This window comes from Lissotriton vulgaris, chromosome 2_1 (assembly GCF_964263255.1).
Source record: "Lissotriton vulgaris chromosome 2_1, aLisVul1.2, whole genome shotgun sequence".
In the NCBI taxonomy this organism is placed as follows: Eukaryota; Metazoa; Chordata; class Amphibia; order Caudata; family Salamandridae; genus Lissotriton; species Lissotriton vulgaris.
The window spans coordinates 1,700,804,129-1,700,823,483 of record NC_141687.1 but is presented as its reverse complement, the minus strand read 5'-3'; the positions used below and the strand labels follow the sequence as shown (position 1 = coordinate 1,700,823,483).

Sequence of the window (19,355 nt, the reverse complement as noted above, 5' to 3'; positions counted from 1 at the left end):
GCTCCTCTCGGGGATAATAGAACGTGAAACGCGCTTTGGTCTCAACCACAAACCATTGCTATTTGACTTGAGTTAGGCACCATAGGTTTCTAACTCCAAAGTGAACTATTTTAACAAGGAAAACCTCCACTGCAATCCACACGCAGACTTCAAAACCCTATCTGACTACTGATTTAGACTCACTAAGACGTATAGCAATGAGAAACATTTGGACCTATTTGTAACTTCCACAGTTTCATAATCTTCTACAATTCAAATTGAATATTTCCCTCACCCCTAAACCTTTTGAAAGGTAATTTATCCTTTGTGTTCCTACCTTTATCCTGGCACAATAGCTCAATGAGGTAAGTGCATAAGGCTGAGATCAACGTGCAACTTGCAAGTCATTGGTTTAAATTCCTAACATACTAACACTAGACATACCCACTACAAAGCATTTGGGACAATATGTTCACAAAAATAGTCAGAAAATCCATTGCATAATTATTTTTAGTTAAAACAGTCGAGTAGAAGTTTCTATATTGAATTGAAAAATTCAATCCCAGAATCATATCCTCCCAGAAAAAGGCAAATACCAGAAGCAAGCTCTGGGGTTTCCAAAATTATGGTCTTAAAAGCAAAAGGGTGAACCTTTCTTTCTCAGTCACCAACTGTCACCATGATTGACAGGGAGAAAAAAAGAATCATTATTCAAACCATGTTCTAGCTGTGGACATGAGATTTACACTCATGATCCTCATGACCAGTGCATTTACTGCCTTTATCCAACTTACAAGGCTTCTCCATGTACGATATGATATGATATTCAGAAGAATAGCTAGAGGAGGTTGCCACCATATCTGCTGGAAAGTAATAATAAACACCCTCATTTTAAGGAGGATGCTCCCTTGCCTGGGGATGATTTCGTGAAAAGTGCCCCACCAAGCACTGCCACATGAAGGCAGCTAAAAAAAGAAGACGTATAGAGTTTCGGGTATTAAAAATATTTAATATAGCACCTGCAGTGACCTCCTCACAGAAAAAAACCTTGAGTTTCTGCAAAAAAACACCCCAGGAAGGAAACACGCCTTTCTGCTAAAAAAAAAAAAAAGCTTCAAAAAAATCTAATTTCTATGAGGAACAGCCATGATTAAGGAAGCAAAGACCTTCGTCGTTGATGGAAACCCCACCCTCGACAACGAACATGAAGGAAATCTTGACACCGATCCTGTTGATGACAACAGCACTGTCAACTACAACATCAACGACGACTGCTCCAAAAATATCACTCCTGTCCTTATCGCTTTAAGGAGCAGTCACTCAAGACCATAAAATCGGTACTCATGCTGGATTTTGTCAGGTCGGAATGACTAAAATTAATCAAGAACCATATCATACCATCGTCTTCTCCTTCAGAAAGAAACAACGGGTGAGCAGATGATGTGTGCCACCGAATCATTATGATTGATAAATGTGGCGTGACATCTCGGCACTCCTTGACCTCATCTCAGAGAACAAAAGTTGTTGCTAAGTCAATGCTCAAAGAAGGGGGAAAACATCAGTAGCCATCACCGATGGAGCAATGGACATTTCGAATTTAACTTTCCAACAGCTAGCAGGGGCAGCAGTGTTGAGAAAGCAAGGTTGGCTCAGATCCACAGCCTTCTGTCTGGAGGTACAATCGAAAATCCTTGACATGGGGTTTAATAGACTCTCCCTTATTAGGAAGCATGTGGATAATGCTCTCCTAAGTATCAAGACCAACAAGGACACAGTCAAATCACTAAGACTACTAAACATACGTGGGAACAGGAAGAGGGAAAAATTTTAAAAATGTTATTGTCTTTACCAAATTGTACAATGGTTCAAGCAATCAGAATGGAACTAGGGCTGATTTCCTGGAGTGTACAATCTCAAATGGCCCTAGCAAGATTCTGGAAGCGCCAAGACCCAGGAGTGACACCTAAGGTCTCACAATGGTGTGGAGAGGAAATCCTGACAAGCAATCTTGGCTGGACAAAGGAGGTGAGAAAGACTCTCCAGAAAGGATCAGGGCGTCTTAAATTGAGTCCTGCCCATAACACCCTGATAGGCCACTTTAAAAGAAAACACTTAGGGAACAAGGCCAGTCGCTCTCAAGGTCACAGGACCTAAATTACATGCAGGAGAAAAAGTCAGTACAGTGGTTAAAGATCTCATGGGTAAATGAAGGCTGGTTCCCTTATCTGGAAATATTGCCTAACCAAGGGTTACGACATGAAATATTAAGGACCCGGGTTGGGATCAACCCCTGGAAGATAGACGGGAAATTAAAATCTGTACTGATTGCTCCAGAAGGTAATTGTAAGTGTGGGCGTGGTATAAGAAACGATATGTTGCACATTTTGCTTGATTGCACATTTGTACAGGATTTAAGGAAATTGTTTTTACGTCCTATATTCCTATCACATAAGACATTTACACGTGCCCATGCGATAGGCTTACTAACAGAGATGCATTCGCTAGAAATTGCAATCGCATTGGGCAAATTCCTGAAGGCCGTAAAAGATTTTGGTAGGGAGATATCGAAGGATGGGCACTGATTTTAAGTTCTTTTAAGCCTTTTATAAAGTTTAAATCTGTCTTTTTATTCTTCCAGATATGTGAAAACTTTGGTAAAATTTGGGTTTAATGAATTGTGTATCAGGAGGTGTTAGCCTCTTTTAACCTTTTTTTTCTTTTTAACAAATATGAATTTTAACTATTTATGACGTAGGAATATTTTGTCTGCTCGTACTTTGTCCGATTCTGTTTGCATTTTGTTTGTATTGTTTAAAAGACTATGGTCTAAATAAACAAGTTTCTCTCTCACTAAGACTACTACATACCAACAGTCCGACTCCACCACTATTCGTGACTCCTCCGGGATAGCTCCAAATTTTGGGAAGTTATTAACCACCCATACTTCTCAGGAGCAGATAGTCATCCCGTGGAGTGTGTCATACCTGACGACCTGTGGTTATCCCACTTTGGCAATATTTATAGACAGCCTCTATCTGACCAACCACAGGATAACCCGACTCATCCCAATGTCGATATAATTGAGGCTTTCCAACCAGAGGAAATTGAAGAAGCTATAAATGAGACATCCAAAAATAAGGCTCCGGGCCCTGATGGGGTCCTGGCGGACCTGTACAAGGCGGCACCTAAATTCTGGGCTATGATCCTGACGAATGTGTTTAACTCCGCCAGGACAGGTACGATCCCACATTCCTGGGCGACATCTATTATCGTACCGATTTTTAAAAAAGGCCTAAAGAGTGACCCTGCCTGCTATAGACCTATCTCCCTCATTGACTCTGTGGTTAAAATCTTGGGCAGAGTCATTTTGGGGAGGTTAACATCTTGGTTGGAAGGCAGGGGAATCTTATCCAACGCACACTATGGTTTTAGGCCCAAAAGAAGCACACTGGATCAGTGCCTTAATTTGCATTTGATTATCAGCAAATATACCGTAGTTAAAAAAGGGGCCTTATATATGGCATTTATGGATCTCTCCTCAGCCTTTGACCTGGTTAACAGGTCAAGGCTGTGGGGGGTCCTTTTGGAAATAGGCATAGAAAGTTCATTAGTAGGCTTCTTGGCTGATCTGCACCAAGGATTGGAGGCATCGGTCAGAGTTACCAGGGACGGTAGATGCACTAAACCCTTTAACTCTGAGAGAGGAGTGAGGCAAGGGTGTATCCTTGCCCCTCTCCTCTTCACACTGTATATAAACACACTCGAGCCGGTGCTTTCTGCCTTGGGGGCCGATGTTCCTCGTGCAGGAGAGATTAACATTCCGGTCCTCCTGTACGCGGAATACGCGGTCCTCTTGGCACGAACAGGTGTTGCCCTTAACAAGTTACTGGCCTCTTTCGGGGACTTCATGAGCTCCTTAGATTTAAAAATAAACACGCAAAAATCACATGTTATGATTATGGGACTCAATGGCAGAAAAAAGAAACCCATAACTTTTGTTTGTACAGGAAAGGAGGTACATAGGGTCCCTTCTTTTACTTATTTGGGTGTCTTATTCGATGATAAAGGTACTTGGGATGCTCAACATAAGGTCAAAACGAATGCAGTGAGTAGATCTGCTGGAGCCATCTTGAATTTCGCTAAGAAATTGGGGTCACGACCGACGAACGCCATTCTTAAAGTGTATAACGCTAAAAGCATGGCGATCGCCACCTATGGGGCCTCGATTTGGGGATATACAAGTCCAGTCCTCATTCAGAGGGCTGAAAACAGGTTTCTCAGATCATTACTCACTGTCCCCCAGTCTACCCCCACCTTTACTATCCATTCAGAGCTCGGTGTTGGGTATGTCTCAGACGTTATAAAATCCGCCCCTGTCATTTCCTGGCTAAAAACTTGGCTAAACGATGAGATTTAATTAAATCATAAAATCCTCGAAGATTGCTTAAGTATGGATGGAGCCTTAAAGATCCCATGGTTGACGTACGTTAAAACAATGTTAACTAAGGTGGGACGTATTGATCTTTTTAACTCCCCTGAGGGCATCCAAAAGGAGGATGTCAAAACGATAAAGGCATCATTGATAAATCTTTTTACAGTAGAGCGGGAGGAAATAGAATTAAATAAAACAACGGTGAGAAGAAATTTTGCACTTAAAACTGTCCCAGGTCCAGAAGCATATCTGGTATTTGTTAATAAACCATTTCACCGCTTTCTTTTAATTAGATTTCGTTTGAATTTAATACATTTTCTGTTGGGCACATACTACAGATGGGATACTCCTGATAACAACAAGCCATGCGACTGTGATCACTTTTCAACTCAGGATACATTACATTTTATTATGTTTTGCGATCACTACGCTAAAATCAGAAGAAAATATCTTGTTCCCATCCTTAGAGAGGCTGGCTTTTTACAGGTTAGGCCTGTGCTCCTATTTCTGAAACTTTTGCACAATGCACAAATCACTTTTCATGTTGCTAACTTTTTAGTAGCAGGAGTACGTATCAACAAAATGCGCAGTAAAGGTATCAATGGATTAATTATAAACGAAATACCTTAAGTGTATCTATAACAGATAACAGATATCTGATATCATGATGTTTTAAAATGTTTTAATAGTCTTTTTAAACATTTGGATTGTATATATTGTTTATGCACATGTCACTTTAAAAATATTCTCCTTGATGATATGATGTATGATTCATTATGTAAAAACATTATATACATATTTTTGATATTGTCTTTTTATACTTTGTGTATTTCATGAACTGTATCCTGTGTCTTTTTATGATTTTCAAAAATCGAATAAAAGTGATTGACTGACTGACTACTGACTCGTGCAGGTCCATAGCCTAGAGGAGAGGTTTCAATTAATACTGGGGTCAAGGATGACCTTACTACCCTCAACAGCAAACCAATTATGACCAAGGATATTCCCTCAACCACCAAGTCAAGGATATAGAAGGTATGGAAGAAGAATAGTTCCTCCCAAATGAGCTCCAACAAAAATCAGAAGAGAGCTGGACTCTCTGCAGCTGCCCTCCTTTCAGCTCAGTGCCAAAAACTGGGGGTGGAGTTGAGAGAATTTCCTTTTTTGCCCATGTATGGGAGTCCATAACATTGGACCAATGGGCACGACAAATAGTACACACAGGACATGCTTGCCAAGACCACATGTCTGCCCACCAATAAAAATAAACTTCATCTCCACTTGAAGGAGCTGCAAGAGTAAATTCTCAAGGAAATGATGGAGAAGATCTCCAAATCCCAGAGAAAACTGAAATTTTATACCAAATTCTTAAAAAAAAAAAAAAAAAAAAAAAAAAAAAACGGGCAGATTCTCAACCTCAGACAACTGAACAAGTTTCTGAAGAAGCAGACTTTTCAGATAGTTCCACTTAGTAATGTTCTGAAGGGGGTAGATTTCCTTATGACCTTGGACTTTAGGACATTTTTATATTCCGATCCACTGAAAATACACGAAGTACCTCTGCTTTTCAGTGGCAGGGCAGCACTACCAATTCAAGGCACTCGCATTCGGCCTCAAATCAACACCTTTGATTTTCACCAAGTGCTTTAAGAAGTTGCAGCCTACCTCATACGACAAGTTCACCAAGTGCATCCATACTTGGACAACTGGTTTGTCAAGACTCGATCAAAGGAAAAGGCAAAGGCTTCTATGGATGCCTGCATCAGTCGCTTTCAGAAGAGTTTGGGTGTTACACTAAACAAAGAGAAATCTTCTTTGGAACCGCACATGAAAATTCTCTAAGTGCGATACTGGACACACACTTGGGATAGACATGCTCATTGCCAGAAAGAGTTTTTTTTTTTTTTTAAGGCTCAACGATACATTCATATTTTAATGAAGTCAATAAATGATCTATTAAATATGATTATTCAAATAAATTACTGAATATTTTAAGGTAGAAATTCATTAACAGTAAGATGGTGAGTGACTGGAGCGACAGCGAACATACGGTGAGTCAGACCGCTCCAAACTCTTCCCCAGACACTGTTTTCGCTCCTCCTTTTGTCCAGATGAGGGCTGCTTCTCCTGCACTCATCCCAGACTGACAGCAATGTCCCTCCCCTGCCCTGGAGCTGCAAGCTCGGACAGCCCTTCACCGGATGCCGGTGACCGCTGCTTCGGTACCTTGGTGGTCCTGATACGCTCCATGACGGGGCTCTGCTACCGCTGCGCCCCGCGTTGTTTCGGGTGCGCGGAGGTCTGAGCCTGGCTCCTCAGTGTTTCCTGCTCCTTGTAGCCAGATTGCCAGGAGACACTTCACGCTTCCTGAGCCCGGCACTCTGTGCTGCGTTGCCGGTGAGTGAGGAAGGAGCGGCGCCAGTCTAGGCTGCCAAGTCACTGGCAGCTGGCGAGAGCAACTCCGGATAGCCAGAGTACAGATGCGGCCGCGCCTTGCATTAAACAGTTAAATGAACACATTATTATTGTCGTAACTAATCTCAGAAGTGCCAGCGTCAAGGGGGTTTACATTAGTTCTCTCCCCATTCCTCTTGTCCGGCCTACTTCAAGATGGTGGTGTCAGAAGTGTAGAGATACGAGGCTTCAGGTAACTTTCTTTTGAGGGTAGAATTGCCACATTTCCAAGTGAAAAATACCGGACATTTGTTGTTTAAAGAGTCTGCAAAGGACGGGGAGTGGTACTAAATGAGACCATAGGATACAATCGTAGGTATTCATTTGTACCATCACTTTTCTGTTCTTTACTATAGCTGGTAGTCATAAATCATTAACGCACACATAAAACACATTTAAAAGTGTTTTCTATTTATATTTGCTGTTTGAAGTATGTATACCCAATGGTTAAATATAGGTTTGCTTATTTTTGCACCGGCCAGGAAATCAAAATACTGCTGGGGCCGGGAGAAAATCAGTCCGGTGGTAAACATATTTGAGGACCATGGAAGTGTTCAGATCTACTGGGATCATAGATAATATTTTTTAAAAAAAAGTTAACAATTTTTATTAAGACATATTGTAGAGCATTTCAATGACAGCATAACAATTGTCGTTGGTAAAATCATAATCATCGAGGCCACATTTCCTACTACAGACACATAAAATAGCATACCCCTTCCCTTCCCTCCCAATCCAACCCGCCAACCTGGCCATACGTCGGGAGCCATCTATTACAAGACCATCACATACTTTCATCTGAGTCAGAGTCAGACTGCGGGGGTTCACAGATGTCACCTCTGTACGTGTTCCACTTTCCCCATATCTTCTCCCATTTTCTGGGGCAGCCTCTATTGATATACACTGACCTTTCTGCCACCATGGCCAAATCCATATCCCTACACCACTGAGCAAGAGTGGGACCAGCTCTTGAGCCCCAGCATTGTGCTATATTCCTCTTTGCTACAGTCATCCCCAAAGTTACCCAGTCCTGGGTCGTTTTGTTTAAGTCAGAAAGAGCTTTTAAGCTTCTCGCCAGGACAAAGAAACTATCTGCCAGACAATCATGGTAACTTAGTACATGCCTCTACTGGGCCTAATTTTATTCTAAATAGACCTCATTCATATTTGAAGACATCTAAAAGAAGAGATTCCCCACAAACCTGAAGGAAGGGTTTCCCTTGTAAACCTTGAACAGAGACAGCGGTGCTAACAACGGGTGTGTCAGTGGAAGGTTAGGGAGCTCACCCGCAACAGCTGTTTTCCAGAAACCTCTGGTCAGATGATGCAGAAAATATGTTTCACATCAACATACTAGAGCTCCAAGCAATAATACCGAGTCTACAAGCATTCCTACCAAGGCTAGCATGCCAAGTAGTTCTCATTAGGACAGACAATACAACACATATGTTATACACAGGCAGTGCAGAGGGGGTGGGCGCGGTCTTGGCCTCTCTAAGAGGCTCAACTTCTATAGGATTGGGTCAATTCTCACATATTCAACATTGCCATGAACTCCTGGCAGGATGCCAAAACGATCAGGCAGATGACCTCAGTCGACAACTATCAGATTGAAACGAGTGGGGACTCCACCAGGACCAAGTCGGCAGCATTTACCAATAGTGTTGTCAACCCACAATCGATTGGTTCACCAACCAGAGCAACAAGAAAATGCCAGTGCTTCGCAGGCAGGTTTTGATAATTAGAGACCATGGGCAATGCCCTTTTGATCAGGTTGGCCAATGCCTTTCCATACACTTTCCCTCCATTTCCCCAGATCCTTAAGATCCAATGATCTGAAACTGCTCCAAGTTTCTCGCATTCACAAAGTAAGAAAAGATGGGAGATCTTTCACACACCTGCCTTCCAAATTATGGAATGCACTGCCATTCAGTCTGCGATGCAGTCCCTCTGAATCTAGCTTAAGACAGTCTCAAAACCCTGCTTTTGACTCCTGCCTACTAAGTTTATAGGTTTTGGATTTTTTTATGCTTCTTCCTTTCCCTCAGCTTACCACTAGCACCGGGACACCTCTTTGGAGGCAGCACCACGCTCTACAAGTGACATGAATGGAACTGAATTTCCACATTTTTGAGGATGGCAAAGATCAATCACTGCCCTCTGATCCTCTTTGCTCGGTCGTGGCCATGCCAATAGTGGTACAGCAAACACTTGCAACTATCTGCTCTCCCAGCAATACCACTGAAGCCATTCTCCAATCTCTTCTACAGACAATACAGAGACTTCATCACAACGGCAATCATTGAACCTGACAGTGTGGTACTCGATGTCCTAGAGTTCAGCCACTTGGATTTGTCAACAGAATGTAAGGACATCCTAGCGCAAGCACATGCACCATCTACTGTAAAGACCTACAATACCAAATTTCGGTGTCTGGCACAAAGATAAAGAATTTCATCCAATATAAATACCAACTGACTAAATACTCCCATACTTGTTGAATCTAGCAAAACAGGGTCTAAAATATTCATCTGTGGGAGTCCATCTGGTAGCAGTATCAAGATTTAGAAGGGAATCATAAAACAATTTATGAAGGGACTCTTGATTGTTTTCCCAGTATGGTGTTCTTCTGTTTCATGGGAACTCAATACTGTCTTGAGGCAGATCTTATCTAAAAAGCGCATCTAAATTGCATATCATGGAAAACAGCCTTTCTCCTAGCGCTTACGTCAGCAAGGATGCTAGGGAAGATACAGTACTCATTATTAAAGAACCCTTTCTCCGATTCACAAAACACAAAGTCATCCTGTAAAGCATCATTACACTTGTACCAATTGACTTTAAAGAATGCAGGTAGGCAGGAGTTACGGTAGAGCAACTAATTTCTTTTAGGGCTAGAACTAGGATCAGGTAACGTATATGGGATAGTAATAAAAGAAGGAGAAAACTACATATTAGGAAGAAGATTTGAGGTATGAGAGAAAGATAGGCTGAGGGAGAGAACTACATATATGCATGGGTTAGCAATACACAAGTGTGACCTGTGGGGGAAAAGGAAGGGATAGTCTTGACTAACAGCCTGATTCATCAAGCTGATTTGCGCTCGCAAAGGGCCAGATTCTGAGAATCTGGCCCTTTGCGAGTGCGAGTTTTGCATTTGGGATTCATCATCCCAAATGCAAAAATCGCTATTACCGAAATCGCATATTTGCGAGGAATTGGATTTAAGAAATCTCTAATAGAGATTCCTTAAATGCAATTCATCAACCAATTAGAAATTGCGAAATCGCAATATTTGTTCGCAATTTACCACCAAGTCTGACTTAGTAGTAAATTGCGAAAAAAGAGTAAAAAGCACTTTAGTGCATTTTTTTCTTTTGCATGTTACACGCACACATGTCCTTTGGACATGTGTGTGCGCAACACCTGTTCAAATGTGCATTTAAGGGGTGCTACAGGGTGTCCTTTGGACACCCCTGGCACCCTTCAAATCGCTATCTTATTTGCGATTAGCAAATTGCTAATCGCAAATAAGGAATACTCCCCATTCATTCCCATGGGCCTTTTGGCCCATAGGAATGAATGGGGAGTTTTTCCTTATTTGCGATTAGTAATTTGCTAATCGCAAATAAGGAATGTGTAGGAATCGCATTTTATTTTGCGATTCCTACATGAATACCGTTTTGCGAGTCTCTAATAGGGATTCCTTATGAATCTCTATTAGAGACTCGCAAAACGGTTCCTTGATGAATCAGGCTGTAAGTGTACTGAGGGTAGGGGATCTAACACATAAAAAAAAGAACATTTTGAATTACTCGATTTTTCATCGAAAACGGCCACACAGAATTGGAAAAATGGTTTACGTCAATCCTGGCATTGCTCTGCACCTCAACTACTTACTGGATGGCATACTAGAGACCAGAAAGAGGACTCGAAATAGTGAACAACCAGATCCTAATTTTTTTTTAACGCAACACAAGCTTTACCTAAGCCTTTGCGAGACAAGGAACTCGATTAAGAAAGTCTAAACCAGAGGGGGCGTGGCAAAGCGATATCTGTGATGGCCGCATAGGATGTGAGCTCCGTCGTAGGCGACCCCCAACAATCATCCTGATTTGCTATCCTGAGGTCCTGCTTATGACCCCTTGTGCCCAAAGAGCATCGGAGCCTGACCGCAGACCCCGGTGAATGTGGGGTCTCGTATACTTGAGCTGCGTCCATCGCTGGGGGCGGACCCTACCTGGGCCCTGAGGACGGGACCCACAGTGTTGGCTCTGGCCCGGCTGCTGCAACTTCAGCCCGCCCCGAATCAGGGGAGGGGGCTGCTGCCGGGGCCCATCTGCCGCTACCCTGGGGAGCCCAGATCGGGGCTTTGTCCCGCTGCGATCTACTTCCCGGCCTGGACGAGACACTGCGTGGGCGGCGGCGGCTGGGTGATTGTGACCGTGACCGTGTCGGCGGTCCCTGTGGAGGCGGCGGCAGTGGTAAAGGGGGCGGTGGGGTGCACCCCCCGTACAGGTGTGCGTTGCCCCCCCCCCTCATGCCCCCCCTCTTGCCCAGGCGAAGGCTTGCAGCAGCTGGGCCGAGATCGGCTCCGGTGTAGGCATCATTGGACTAGAGTGAGGGGCTTGGCCAGGCGAGGGGGGATTGGCCCTTGCACAGTGTGGTGGAGAAGCACGCCTGATTGAATTACGATGTAGATCACAGGTGGGAAATGACCATGTTGTCAGCCTGAACAAGTGGGAAGCATAGAGCCCTTATGCATCCCTGCCACCATTGCTTCTGGGCCTGAACTGCTGGTTGCTACGTGACTTAGAGTGTGCTATTGCTGGCCTGGCTGAAGATTGGGTGTTGCATATGCTCAGAGGAGGTGCGTTAGCGGTGGACCCTAGATGCTACCAGGTACATAGTAGGTTGACTGAGCTCCCTCACGCTACACTCGCAGTGCATCCCGCAGGCATAGAGAACTTTGGAAAGGCGGCGACTGCATCTTCCTGCTCCTTAGCGAGGGAGACAGTGTTGCTACTGGACTGCGGTAATTGCTGAGGGGTGGTATCATACTGCTTGGCCGGGTCTAAAGTGCGGCATAGGGTTTGCTGGCCACCGGAGCTGTACCGCGGGCCCTCATTTGCATATTGCAGCTTGTGTGATGGAGAGAGTTAAAGGTCCTGGGAACCAAAGGACAGAAATCGGTCCAGGCCAGAAAAAAGGATCGATATATGATCGCAAAAGATACGCAACGGAGTCGGATTTCTGACGAAACGATGAAAGGGTCCTCGACCGTAAATGAACCTGAACTCTCCGTGACAGGGGTCAAGACCTCGCTGGAACACAAAATGGACTCCATGGCCATTGATATTAACTTGATCAGGGCAGATAAGGGGAAACTCAACGAGCAGGTCAAGCAGGTGGAGCTTACTATGGCCAGCCTGGTGGATGACATCACGCAACTGCTAAATGAAGTCCGGGAGTTTAAGGACTCCCGCATCTCTGTTGATCTTAAGCTGGATGATTATGAAGGTCGCCTCCGCCGCAACAACCTTCGCATCTTAGGTGTTCCGGAACGGTCAGAGGGACAGTCCCCCGACCTCTTTGTGGAGGATCTCATCCTAAAGCACCTGAAACCAAAGGGTCTCTGTAAGCTCTTTGTCGTGGAGCGGGCGCATAGGGTCCCGGGCGGCGATAAGATAAGAGTGAAGATGGCGGGGCAGACGCTCAGCCGTCCTAGCTGAGGCCAGCTGTACGCTGTTACTGTTTCGGGGTGGGTGCTGGGGTGGTTCTTAGGGGGGGGGGGGGGGGAATGATACATTTTGGTAAGGGCTACAGGGGCGCTAGGGTTTTGATGTATCGCTAACGTTTGCATTCTTCAGGACCAATGACTGCACTAATTGGGGCGCAGACCGGGGCTCACAGTAGGTTTTTCCCCCCCAAGTGTTTCTTATTCTTTCGTTTGAATCTTTAGGGCGACAGGCACTCTGCGTGTTACAGTGGGCAGTTCGAAGCTCAGTGGGCAGGGCAGCGGGTCGGGGAGGGGGGCGTTGGGATGGGATGTTTGTTTTAATTTTTGGAAGGTTTTTGGTTTGCATCAGCACAATGCTTTTGATCAGTATAAAATGTACAGAAGTTTGTCGATTCTACCATGTAGACAATGGGGGGTAGGGAATTCAAGATTTTGAGTTGGAATGTTAATGGGTTGGGGGACAAAATCAAACGTAGTGTGGTCCTTCAATATCTTAAGAGACAGGCGCCAGATGCGGCCTTGCTTCAGGAAACACATCTCGCCAGGAATTCATGTAAAGCGCTGCATTGAATGGGTTACAAGCTGATTGCACACTCTGGTTTCACGTCAGGCTCCAGGGGAGTGGGTATTTTGATCCGTAAGACGTTTCCGATGGCAGTTGTTTCCACGTGGGAGGATGATAGGGGTAGATATAGCGGAGTCACAGGCCTTTGGGAGGGACACAATATCACCTTCCTCTCAGTGTATGTGCCTCCTGGGCTGCAGAGTACGACATTTGTAGACTTAGGGAAACTCTTGCTTACTCTCCCTGAGGGTCCTTTGATCCTGGGAGGTGACTTTAATGCGGTTGTCTCCGGAATAGTGGACAGGCACCCCCTGCGGGACACAGGGCGAATGATGCGGTGGTTGCCTGATTTTATGGACGCGATGGGCCTGGTTGATGGCTGGAGACTGCTCTACCAGGATCAACAGCAATACACATTCCACTCTGGGGCATTCAATTGCCTTTCCCAGTTAGACTACTGTCTAGTCACTCACTTGGCCAGGGGCATTTCAGACCACTCTCATCCACATGATCATAACTCGGGGAACGGCAGGGAGGGTGGCCCCCATTAATCCGTGGCATTTGCGAAATCCCAAAATTCTCAAAGACCTCATTAAAATGCTAGACGAATATTTCACTAACAATGTGGGTTCCGCGTCCTCTTCCCAGTCCCTGTGGGAGGCATTTAAGAAGTTTATTAGGGGTCAGGCGCTGTCATTGATAGCAGGTTCCGAGAAAGAGAGGAATAGAGAAGTAGTAGATCTAGAGGATGAAATTGGTGTGCTGGAAAGGGAGCTGGAATCGGGAACCACACACGCCAAACTCCACCTCTTAAGACTTAAACAACATGACTACAAAGCACTAGTAACGGATAGGTCCAAGGCTCTTGGCAGGGAGCAGCAGGGCAGGCTTTATGATCTGGGGGATAAGGCAGGGAAGCTTATTGCGTGGTTAGACAAAGGAGATTAAGCCTGCAGTCTCGTCCCTGAACTCATCACTGAAGAGGGAGTGTCTCTTACAGACCCGCAAGACATTGTAGATAGGTTTGCGGATCACTTCCGGACAGTCTATACATCGGTCTACCCTCGACCGGAAGCCGACTCAGTTGTTGCTCCGGGACATACAGCTACCATGCCTCCCCCCCCCCCCCCCCCCCCCCCCTTGAAGATCGTGAGTTTATGGACAGTGCATTAACAGCGGATGAGATTGCCCAAGCCATTCGTTCCTTGAACTCCGGGAAGGAGCAGGGCCCCAACGGGCTCCCTATTGAACTCTACAAGCTTAAGCCTGATAAACTGGCTCCCTATCTGAAAGATATGTATCTTGAGTCTAGAGACAATGGTGCTCTACCTAAGGACCAGCGAGTGGCTGCGGTGATAGTTATTCATAAGGAAGGCAAGGTCAAAACTAAATGTGCTTCATATGGGCTGATTTCTTTATTGAATGCCCAACCCAAAATTTTGGCCAAGCTTCTATCAAACAGGCTGGTGAAAGTCGTTAGTGGTTTAGTCCACCCAGATCAGTCGGGCATCATTCCCCACAGAAACACGGCCCTAAATCTGCGCAGATTACACGGGGTGATAGCCAGAGCCCACACCCTACGGGATCCTGCGGTAATTGCTTCGCTCGATGCCACTATGGCATTTGACACTATTGAGTGGCCCTATTTGTGGGCGGTCTTGGCCAAGTTTGGATCCGGCCCCGAATTCATTGGTTGGGTACGTTTGCTCTATTCTGAACCGCTTGCTCAAATAGTAGTAAATAATAGGGTCTCGGCTCAGTTTCTGCTATGTCGGGGTACCAGACAGGGCTGCCTGCTGTCCCCCCCCCCCTTTTTTCACTGGCGCTGGAACCTCTGGCTGCCTGGCTGCGTTGGCAACCATCTTTAACCTCTTAAGTGCTGCGCCTATACCAACGGCCGACGGCACCACTACCTCGGGAATGCTGCCGTCGGCCGTTGGACGTTCCAGCTGCACTTGCGCAATGGAATGTTCAGCACTGGAGCTGGACGTTCCAAAGCAGCTAAGGTGTTAAGGGGCCTGCGGTGGTCCCCTGAAAGGGAGGACCGTATATCATTATATGCAGACGACATTCTGCTTTACCTGACCTCTCCCCGTGAGTCCCGGGGAGTTGCCTTTGATGTACTGGCCTCCTTTGGTAGAAATTCGGGGCTCTCAGTCAACTGGGGGAAATCTGTGTTGATTGTCTTGTGGGGTGACCCCCCCCGGTCCCGCTGCGACAATGTTCTATACAAGTACCGACGGAAGGTTTGAAGTATTTGAGAGTTTTCATATCTCTTGACCCATCTGTCAGATATGCCCAAAATCATCTTCCCCCTTTGTAGAGGCTCAGGAGTGATATTGCGAACTGGAGGAGGCTCCCTCTCCCGTTGTTGGGTCAGCCAGCTCTATTTAAAATGATGGCTTTGCCTCGTTTCCTATATGCCCTTCAGAATACTTTGGACGCAGTACCCGCCAGTTATTTTCGGGAGGTCGAGAGTCTACAGCATAACCTGTTATGGGAGGGCAGATCACGTATTGCCTTAAATAAGCTGACACTTTCCTGGTACGACGGAGGCATTGCCTTCCCGTATATTAAAAGATACTACTGGGCCTCTCAACTGGCAGCTGTCAACCACGGCACCTATGATCAATTGATGATACTGGATATGCCATGGATAGGTGGCTTCTTCCCGGGGGGAGGTATAGCAGGGCCCTGTATTCAAGACGGCATAAATTGGATTTGACAGGACAGACTAAGCATGCTGTCCGGATCTGGCATTACGCTACGAGTTCCCTGGGTTGGAAAGACAGGCTAACAATGGCTACCCCGCTCTGGGACTCTGATAAGCTGGGTAAGCTTTGGAAGACCAAGGGTTTCGATAAGTGGGACCTTATAGGGATTTCCACAGTCAAAGATATTTGAGGTAAGGGAAGGATCAAATCGTTTGAAGAAATGCAGGAGGAGTATGAACTGACAAGTGCCGAACATTTCCGCTATGTGCAGGTAAGGCATGCACTTCATGCTGCGCTGCCTCGGGATGCTCAGCCACCGGAGGCCTCGCCTCTGGAAGATAGAATTCTTGACGGCCACCTTCCCGACAAACCGATCTCCTTGATCTACAAGAAGCTAATTAATCACAAAGCTGATCCTCTCGGGGATCTGAGGGATAGGTGGGTGCAGGATGGGATAGAACTAGACGACGAGGATTGGCAGGCAGCTGTGTCTTCGCCTTAGGAAGTCACTATTCCAGCCCGACTAAGGCTGGTTCAGCTTAAGATACTGCACAGGGTCTACGTGACAGGGCCCCGGTTGGTACACATGAAACTGTCCGATACGAGAGTGTGTAGACAGAAGTGTGGTCTCACAGGTACATTTTTATACATCATCTGTGAGTGTGAACAAATTGCCACATACTGGCGCAAAATACATGATACTATGCACAAGGTGTTGGGGGTTTCTTTGATGCCTGAGGCGAGGAGATGCCTCCTAAACATATGGGAGCCCACGGATCTGAACACTTCCCAGACCCAGTGGCCCACAATGGGCTACATGTTAGCTAAAAGAAACATAGACCAGTTATGGGGCGCTGAACAACCCCCCCACCCTGGAAGTGTGGGAAAATAACTTAGACTGGTGCATGTTCAGAGAAAAAACTGCTTATCTTGCAAGGGGACGCCCCTCGAAAGTGGTCACAGGTGTGGGAACCCTGGAATAGGTACAGGGGAAACATTTGTAAGCCACCTAGAAATGTTGTTTTGGATGAATCCCCCTCCCCGTGACACTTACCTTTTTGTATTTAATGTAATTTTTCCTGGTACCCCCTGAAGAGTAGTTTGTAATATGACCATGACATCTGTAATGTGATTCTTACTGCTGATGCTGGTTAATATAAAAGAAATATAAAAAAAGAGAAAGTCTAAACCAGTAGGTCTTATTTCCTGACTCTGGAAACTAACAAGAGGCTGAGGGTTTTCTGAATGCAGAACACATGGCAATTATTAAAACAGCAATATAGATTTTTATGAAATGGATGGCACCATTTGCTACATGATGGGCATGCAAGCTGAGCCTGGAAAGTGACTGGAAGCCAAAGCAGCTACTTAAGAACAGGGGAAGAAGAGTCAAATGTCTAAGCTCTTTATAAGATGAGCCACTTGGACACCCCTTTTCCCCGCTCCTCAATTCTACACTTTCAAGTGCAGAAAATGGGGCACTGGCTTCATTTTGCAGTAGTATAACGTAAACATGTATGTAATCGTGTTTGTATAGGGTAAACCTAGCTAGGACGCAACAGAGCACGGCACATTATATGGTGGGGCTGGGAGACTATCTATAAGGTTGCGTACATTAAGTGGAGATTACGCTAATACACTTCACACATTACATTTCTATTGACAGAGAGATGAAGTGATTTGCCCAGAATCACACGATGTTGAACCAAGCGCAGAGGCTAGGGTTCAAACCTAGATCTCCATATTCCAAAGTCTGCAGCTTTTGTCACTAAGCCACAGCTCTTCACCAAGATATCACAGAAAGTGAATCAGGATTTACCATTTACATGTTCAGAATAACCTTTTGGCACACGTAAGTGTCACTCAGGTTGGCAAAGACTTATGGCAGGATTCAGGAAGGTAACCGAGCAGCCCAAAGACAGGTGCCTTTTCAACACAGACAAATCCACTTCTACTTTCTGGAAGGGATTGTTCTGATCCCATGTGACACCAACAAATAGGTCCTATTAGACAAATGAAAATGAATGGCATTGGCGAGACGCTGACTTTACCTTGTTTTTCCTGTTTGAGGCTCAATAAATGTGGAAAGTCTAAAAGAGACTTGTCCTTAGTAGAAGAAAAACAGTTGTAACTGAGCAAGGGCCCTACTGAGAGTGGAGATGCCACTATTTGGCCATTCATCCTACAAACTGGAGTCCTAAAATGTGATACCTGTACAGTATAGGGCCAGCAGTAATACAAGAGGCAATCGTAAGTCAGTGAGATTTGCAATAGCTGTGCCTACAGAGGTTTTATTGCCCAAGAGCATTTGCACAGGATGTGCGTAAAATGTTTGGCACTAAAGAACAATTTATGAAGTGTCTACGTCTTTGAAGGCAGCACCCCGGAGATATCGGAGCCCCAACATTTCAAATAACTCCATACCTGTGCACAAGCTGTCTGGTGGTAGATCACCATCAGACCATCTAAAAGCAGACTCACTTGTGCAACACATTATATGTTACTTACTCATCAACAGACCTTGCTATGCCACTCCAATTTAACTTAATTTCTTTGCATTTGCATGACTAAGATGACTCAACAAAAAAGAACTACATACATCCATTAAGACGGCTTCAGAGGAAATCATGCAATTGAAATGACAACGTGTGTGATGCCTGGAAAGAGGTGCTTACAAATTTGTAATGTGCATCATTTTGCCATATGTGATGCACAAATAACATAAATGGACTGCTTAATGACTTTAACTGAATGGAAGCTGTCAAAGTGCTACCTCAGTGTTTAACATCTTGAAAGATATGTTTAGCAGTTCTGGCTGTGAGGCAAATGTGGCTCTGAATCTCAACCGGACGACAGCAGCATCTCTCCTGTAGGGTTCGTTCTGCAGCCTCGCTGAAGACTAAGGGCCATATGTATCAACACTTTACCCCATAGACACAGAATGGGCAAATCCCTTTGATACATCTGGCCTTAAGTTCATGAGGGATATGGGTGGGACAGATCAGGACAGAAACAACCCTTGAGCCTGGCTGCAGAGATGTTCTGGTGGGGTAGCAGCAGCTGCTGCTTTCACTCAAAGTGTCACTTTCTGCAGCACAAATCTCTTAAGCCCACTGCCAACTGCTGGGTGGCACAGGATACTTGCTGAAGTACAGACTTATGCAGCACACTCGGAAACTGGGCAGAGTATTACTGCAAGGAGCGCTACGCCAAGAGTTTAAGGTACATAGAAAGTAGTGGTGTTGTCAGTCTATTTTTGGTCTGACAGAAGTAATAACAATTTGGATGCCTAGACTTCTAAGGCAAAATAGTAATCAATCTTCTCTTTCCTGTCCAAGCCCAAAAGATTTTCTAAAAGACTATATAGCAACCTGAAGGGCCAGACAAACATCGCAGATGTAGGACCACATACCAGACAACAGGATTCCAGTGAATTACCACAAACATGAGCTTTTGACCCTTTTTCCTTGA

General features: G+C 45.1%; 1 protein-coding gene across 4 annotated transcripts in view; it reads right to left on the bottom strand.

The window, feature by feature from the left end:
- LUZP1 (leucine zipper protein 1) overlaps positions 1–19,355 on the bottom strand; it is a 246,131-nt gene that overhangs the window by 10,506 nt on the left and 216,270 nt on the right. The gene's annotated exons all lie outside the window — the stretch shown is intronic.